This window comes from Notolepis coatsorum (genome assembly GCF_963971535.1).
Source record: "Notolepis coatsorum genome assembly, chromosome: 2".
NCBI lineage: Eukaryota > Metazoa > Chordata > Actinopteri > Aulopiformes > Paralepididae > Notolepis > Notolepis coatsorum.
In genome coordinates, this window is record NC_140166.1 from 207,882,365 (window position 1) to 207,889,201 (window position 6,837).

Below are 6,837 nucleotides of genomic sequence, written 5' to 3' on the forward strand. Positions count from 1 at the left end.
TCTCTGGATACAGAGCTATGCTATCTGTCAATGCCTGGTACATTATGGTCCATACCCAATGATGTGTTTGCACAGATCTTTTTATTTCAGATGTCAAATGTGTGTGTGTGTGTGTGTGTGTGTGTGTGTGTGTGTGTGTTGTGTGTGTGTGTGTGTGTGTGTGTGTGTGTGTGTGTGTGTGTGTGTGGGGGGGGGGGGGGGGGGAGGGGGGGTGTCATTTGTGAGCTTGTTTCTGGAATAGGAAGAGAGAGGGGAAAATAAAAGAGGCTATAGGAACATCCCAGCTCCCAGTTGAAGCTCCTCCTTCACCAAGCAGCCTAATCCGTTTAAATTGGACCTACATCAGAGCTGCACTGAGGAGCAGATAGACGGGGAGAAGGCGGCTGAAGGGAGTGAGTTGGGTGGCATTACATTAAGTCAAACGGGTAATGAAGCGGTCAGGATATTCCCTCATGGTCCCTGTGTCATTTCAGCCAAGGACGCCCAACTTTAAGTAATGCTGCAGTAGCCAGCATAGTGAGCTGCTATGAGCTGTAGGTTGTGTTGATGATACAGGGAAGTGTTTGTGTTGCTGGGTGGTGGGGGTGGTTGGTGGAGAGACTAATGCCTGGCACGCACTAGATAGAAGATATTTCAAATTCTAACCAATTGAACTAAATGTTTTTTGTCTTTTCGTTAGAATGCACACATTAGAAATTTTTACAAAACGGGCACCATGCACTTGAAGATTACACTCTGACTCTCTGAACCTCTTGCAAACACTGCAAGGCTTGACATTAATAGTTCATAGTATTAATTAATTCGTATTTACTAGTATTAATAGTATTACATTTAGTATTTAGTATAGACTTTAATTGTAATTATCTCCAATTGGCAAATGTGGGTAGGATTTGGCTTTTTTGGGCTTTCTGTGCCGAAAAAAGGCACTTCTCATGGTGGCATTTTTTAATTGATCGTATTTGCCATCAAAGACTACCTATAAGACTGCCTATAAGACTGCCCCACCTCTACCTTTGGAATAGAAATATGTGTAATAATAATATTTGGACAGTTGTGCGTCTCTAGAGAAAAGGGAGAAAGGCATGTGATTTGAGGGTTTCTCTCGTATCTCTGCGACACCTGTAAGTTGCAAAGCCTGGGTGCTCCGTGAGCAGAGAGCCTGGGTGCTCCGTGAGCAGAGAGCCTGGGTGCTCCGTGAGCAGAGAGCCTGGGTGCTCCGTGAGCAGAGAGCCTGGGTGCTCCGTGAGCAGAGAGCCTGGGTGCTCCGTGAGCAGAGAGCCTGGGTGCTCCACGAGCAGAGAGCCTGGGTGCTCCACGAGCAGAGAGCCTGGGTGCTCCGTGAGCAGAGAGCCTGGGTGCTCCGTGAGCAGAGAGCCTGGGTGCTCCACGAGCAGAGAGCCTGGGTGCTCCGTGAGCAGAGAGCCTGGGTGCTCCGCGAGCAGAGAGCCTGGGTGCTCCACGAGCAGAGAGCCTGGGTGCTCCGTGAGCAGAGAGCCTGGGTGCTCCGTGAGCAGAGAGCCTGGGTGCTCCGTGAGCAGATAGCCTGGGTGCTCCGTGAGCAGAGAGCCTGGGTGCTCCACGAGCAGAGAGCCTGGGTGCTCCGTGAGCAGAGAGCCTGGGTGCTCCGTGAGCAGAGAGCCTGGGTGCTCCGTGAGCAGATAGCCTGGGTGCTCCGCGAGCAGAGAGCCTGGGTGCTCCACGAGCAGAGAGCCTGGGTGCTCCGTGAGCAGAGAGCCTGGGTGCTCCACGAGCAGAGAGCCTGGGTGCTCCGTGAGCAGATAGCCTGGGTGCTCCGTGAGCAGAGAGCCTGGGTGCTCCACGACCAGAGAGCCTGGGTGCTCCACGACCAGAGAGCCTGGGTGCTCCGTGAGCAGAGAGCCTGGGTGCTCCACGACCAGAGAGCCTGGGTGCTCCGTGAGCAGAGAGCCTGGGTGCTCCACGACCAGAGAGCCTGGGTGCTCCGTGAGCAGAGAGCCTGGGTGCTGCATGACCAGAGAGAGCCTGTCTGCCAGTATTTTGTTTTAATACTGTAAAAAAAAAAATTGTGTTTTATAAATGTATTATTTCACACAGCAACTGAGGACAAGCCAACTCATTTCTGTCTTTCATTAATTATTTCAGAATAAAGTGGAGAGTCCTTTCTTCATAAGTGCAACGCAATCACTTCACCACTGAACGTACCCTTAAGAATGAACAACCTCGAACCCAGTAAATGCACCCTGATTGACTCATGAAGCTAGCCAGCAATTAACCCATTCTCTGCCGGAGCTTGTATCCATCCTTGTAGCCTCTCTGCCAGCACTATTTGTCTATGGAGATGTTCACCTTCTTTGCAGGGCTATAACTTTTAAATTGTATTGCTAAATTGACATTACTATGGCCCAGTCAACATAAATTATCTATCGTTCAGGATGTAGGAACGTTTTACTTTTTCATTCACACATTCATACTAAAATACCGTCCAGAGTATAAATATGTTTTTATCGTTTTCTGCTGTATTTCATAGAACGTGAGATATAGCCATAAATGCATATATTAGATGATCAAATGCAGTTTGATACCGATCAACGTTATATTAAAAATGTCAACTGTACATGATCCTAAACGTCATGACTGGTCATCTGCTGGTGACCGGAGGGGGGGGGGGGGGGGGGGGGGCGGTCGTTTATAATGCAATGACCGACGTTAAATGATTCATGTAGTATGGGTGATATATAGATCAGAGCAGTTTGTATGGATAATAATAATCAAAAACGCTGAAACTCACGGCAGCTTCCTCTTACCGTTGGGCGATCACACTGGCGCAAACAGATCCCAGTTATGTGATGTTGATCTAGGTGATCCAGTTCCGGTTTGTATAATACTAATATACGTCCAATCATGTTGTTTATTGAGTTATGGCAACGGATCGATATACACAGTGTCTGGATAGAGTCCCGCGAGCGATAGCGAGTGGCCGGATGGAATAGGGGACGGACTAAGCACTTCCGGCCACTTCCGGTTTTGGCAACTCGCCGATCGGCCACCAGGTGGCGGTATTGAAGCGTTGCAGAGTTGAGCGGAGTCCTACAACGCCAATCAAGACTCCGTGGGTGAAATGTGAATACCATGACGAAAATATTAAATATTGATCTCAAAGACGCCGTAACCCGTCATTGGCAGATTACGCATGGCGAGGAATGACGTGTTAACATGTCATCGGCGGAGAAAGGGTTAATAGCATACTATGAAAAATAATATTCCATTCTGCCACAATGGCAGCAATGAGCATATTTGGGACAGGACTTTGACGTGACTATTTGCAGAAGTTGTGTTAAAAACTCATAATTATACCGATGCACTCTAATGCAGGGCTCTCGGCCATTTCCATTAGAGGTGAGTAGAAGTGTCAAAGGCCATTTCATATCCAAGACCCAGTTTGGGAGCTGGGACAGCGAGGCGACAGTCACTCAGTGCGTCAGTCTGTCATGTCAGGTCGTGTCTGGCTGCTGTGTTGAAGGGACAATAGCCACTTCCTTTTTGCCAGGGCAGTATGCGCTGTGCCCTACAACACCTTCAGTGCCTGAGAAAAATGCCTCCATTCATGGTGAGTGATGATGATGATATGAGTAATGGGCCGTCCCTGGTGAATATGACAAGCAGGTTGGAGTTGGGGGTGGGGGGGGGGGGGGGGGGGGTGCAGGAAGGATATACACTATAGAAAGGATGTCGAACCTGCTACCAGTGGTCTCCGGATTCTGGCGGTAACCTCTGCAATCTGCTTTGACCTACACTGACCTCTAGAGGCTGCTATGATTTGACAGCCTTAGTATAACTGTAACTGAGGGGTACAATTCCCTGACTGTATTAATCAAGTACTGATATCATTAAATCACTACCGTCTATGTACTCCTGGCCAATACTGTACATAAGTATTTTAGATTAGAACACTTCCACAATAACACGGTTTTCCACACAAAATACTCGTTTACAATATTTATTACATAAAGAATAGTATTACATTATATACTTTACTTAGATTGCCTTATAAGGCAAATAGAATGTGCATAGGCGAGTCAATAGTAAATATTAAGAATTATCTCTGGTACTCTGGGATAGGGGTGTACTACCGGTTGTAAGCCAGCAGAGGGAGGCAAAGCTCTAGGCAAGTCAATGGTTCACGGAGGCGATATCACCCCTGGAGCAGCGGGGAAAAGCAGCCTGGTCCCAGGTTGCGCTGCGTAGGTGAAAGCCGTGGCGCCTCTGGTACGACAAAGACGGGCTTGAGTGACGTCCCCACGGGCACGTAGATCCCACAGCCGTGGGTGTAGATGGTTCTCTGCTTCCAGCAGCGTGGTGAAGAATGAAGAATAATAATCCTTGCCCGAAAGTGGCACTGCCGGTGGGGTGTAAATCCTCCGTGGTGCGCGGTGTGGGTATCCTCCGGTGCGGTAGTGCACGGTTAAACTTGACGTTACTATACTATTAGCACGGGCAATAAGTGCTCTATTATAGACGCACAATTACCCACTTCACGTGGTCTTTGACTCGTAATGAAGGTTTACTAATAAATAGCGAACGATACGACAAACAGACGTATTAGGATAACACGAGACTCTATCTTGGGGCAATGCGAGCCCTGCTCTGCCCACGTTGCGTAGTGGGTGAGACGTTGCTTGGATAACTGAACCAGACTGAACTGAAGGCGAACTGAAAGGGAACTGCAAGGGAGTTCTACATTTCTTGCGCCCTATTTATATGTACCGTGGACAAATAGTGCCATTCTGCTTTCGGTAGCCGTATTAGTGGGCAGAAGCTGGGCATGTACAGACATATCTCGTCGGTACCTTTGAAGTCAGCTCGAGGGGGTAAGGCAGTGGCGCCGGGGGATCGCTTCCAATAGGAGAACGAATATTATGGTCTGTCCTGTAGACTAAAGGGATATTCAGTGCATATTGTACAAGGAATATACAGGGGATATCAAACGATATACAAATATTATACATGGGATCTCAGGCAATAAATATATATATTCGGTTTAATCTGACCCTTTGTAACAGCCGCCCCCTAATTAGTCCCACCTAATTAGCTAAGCAGGGGCAGATTAACCGCACTGTCCACTACTCAATGTCTGTGAGGGGTCGGGCAGTTCACAAAGTCAGGGGTCATGGTCGTCATTAGGCGAGTCGGGGAGCCTTGGCGACTCTATCAGCCTCGCCACGGGTCGGTTGTAGATCCGCCCTTGGCCGAGCACTTCTGCCACTCTGACCTTTCCGTCGGCACCAGTGGTCACTTTGCTTACGCGGCCGGCCGGCCACGCAGCTCGGGGTGGTGACTGGTCTATGGTCATGACGACTGGACGGGATGAAGGGGGGCTTAGGAGGAAGCGGGCCTGAGACTGCTTTGATCTGGGCTTGGCTGTGCTTTCTCCTCCTCCGTCTGTTTCTCTTGTTCGCTCTGTACCCCGTGTGAGGAGGGGCCGGTCCCGGCCGCCCCGTCAAGGAGTCGCTTGGGGTGCTGGGTTCGAGGTCAGCTACGTCTGAAGCGCAGCTGAGGGGGGTGGAGTTCCGAACTCCCTCTGGTACCCACGGTTCTCTCACGGGCCTCTCGCTTAATGTCAATAGCCTCTGCTGTACGGGGGAGAGGCCGGTGTCTTCTTCTGTCGCTCTGGAGTGGAGGCAGCTAGTGGCTGCTGTTCGGTTGAGAGATTTAGCGAGGGGGCCTTGTAGTGTCCACCCTAGGCGGGTCTCGACTGCTGCAGGACAGCCTCGGGTTCCGGTATGGACCCGGTCTATCGGGACGATGAGGTCTGCATGGTCGGAGCCTATCAGCAGGGTCGGGGTGGCGCCGTCTATGAGCGGGATAGGTAGTTGACGCAGGTGCACGTATTTATCCATCAGCTGTGGGATGGGGTAGGTGTGCTGTGATAGTCCTATTTCTTGGCTGGTGAAAGCATTTGTAATCCTATACCGTCGCTCTGGCTGCCCGCTTGCTGCGATAGTGAAGGAGACATTCTCGCCCTTTATCGTCTTTAAATCTCTTCTTATTGTCCAAATCGTCATTTGGTTCTCGCTCCCCCGCAGTCCCAGCTGGGCCGCAGCGGACGCGAGCAGAAGGGTCTTCTCTGACCCGTCATCAAGGACGGCGTAAGTGTCCATGATTTTGTCCCCGTGGCTCAGGAGCACTCTGACCACTTTGAGGAGCACTCGGGGGGTCTCGCTGTGCTGGTCAATGTGGAGCACTCCTGTTGGTCGGTTGTCTTGGACCTTCTGGTGGGCTCCGCACCGTGCTGCGCGGTAAGCGGCGCCCGCCTGGGCCGCCTCACGCCACTGGTTCACTTGGACGGGGTTCAGTGTCTTATATTCGGCGCACTGTGCCAGCCAGTGTCCGCCGTCGCAGTAGGTACAGTAGGGAGCGGTCTGGGGGCTCTTCGGTGCTGGTGCCACCGCCTCGGCATGGTACAGTACCGCGACGGGCCCACTCGGTTGTCCTGGCTGACGCTTGTTGATGTCGTGCAGGACCTCCAGGTGGGTGCCACCGCACCTGCTGCACTTCCTTTTCAAGTGGCACTCAGCTGCTAGGTGGCTGTGCGCGCAGCGGAAGCAGCGGCGGTGGTCCTTGACCCACTGGCTCACATCATCCGTGGTCAGCTTCTTGAAGTCTTCGCACTGATGGAGCCGATGTTCTCCCTCACAGTACTGGCACTCAATCTTCCACTGGTCCTCTTTCGTCGAGGGGGTGTTGTGGTTCTGGTGCTGCGGTAATGACTCTGATTGGTGCATGACAGTCACCGATCTTCTTCCATCATTTATTCTCCTGGGTCCCTCTCTGGAGCTTGGCGTGCTCCGCCCGAAGGTA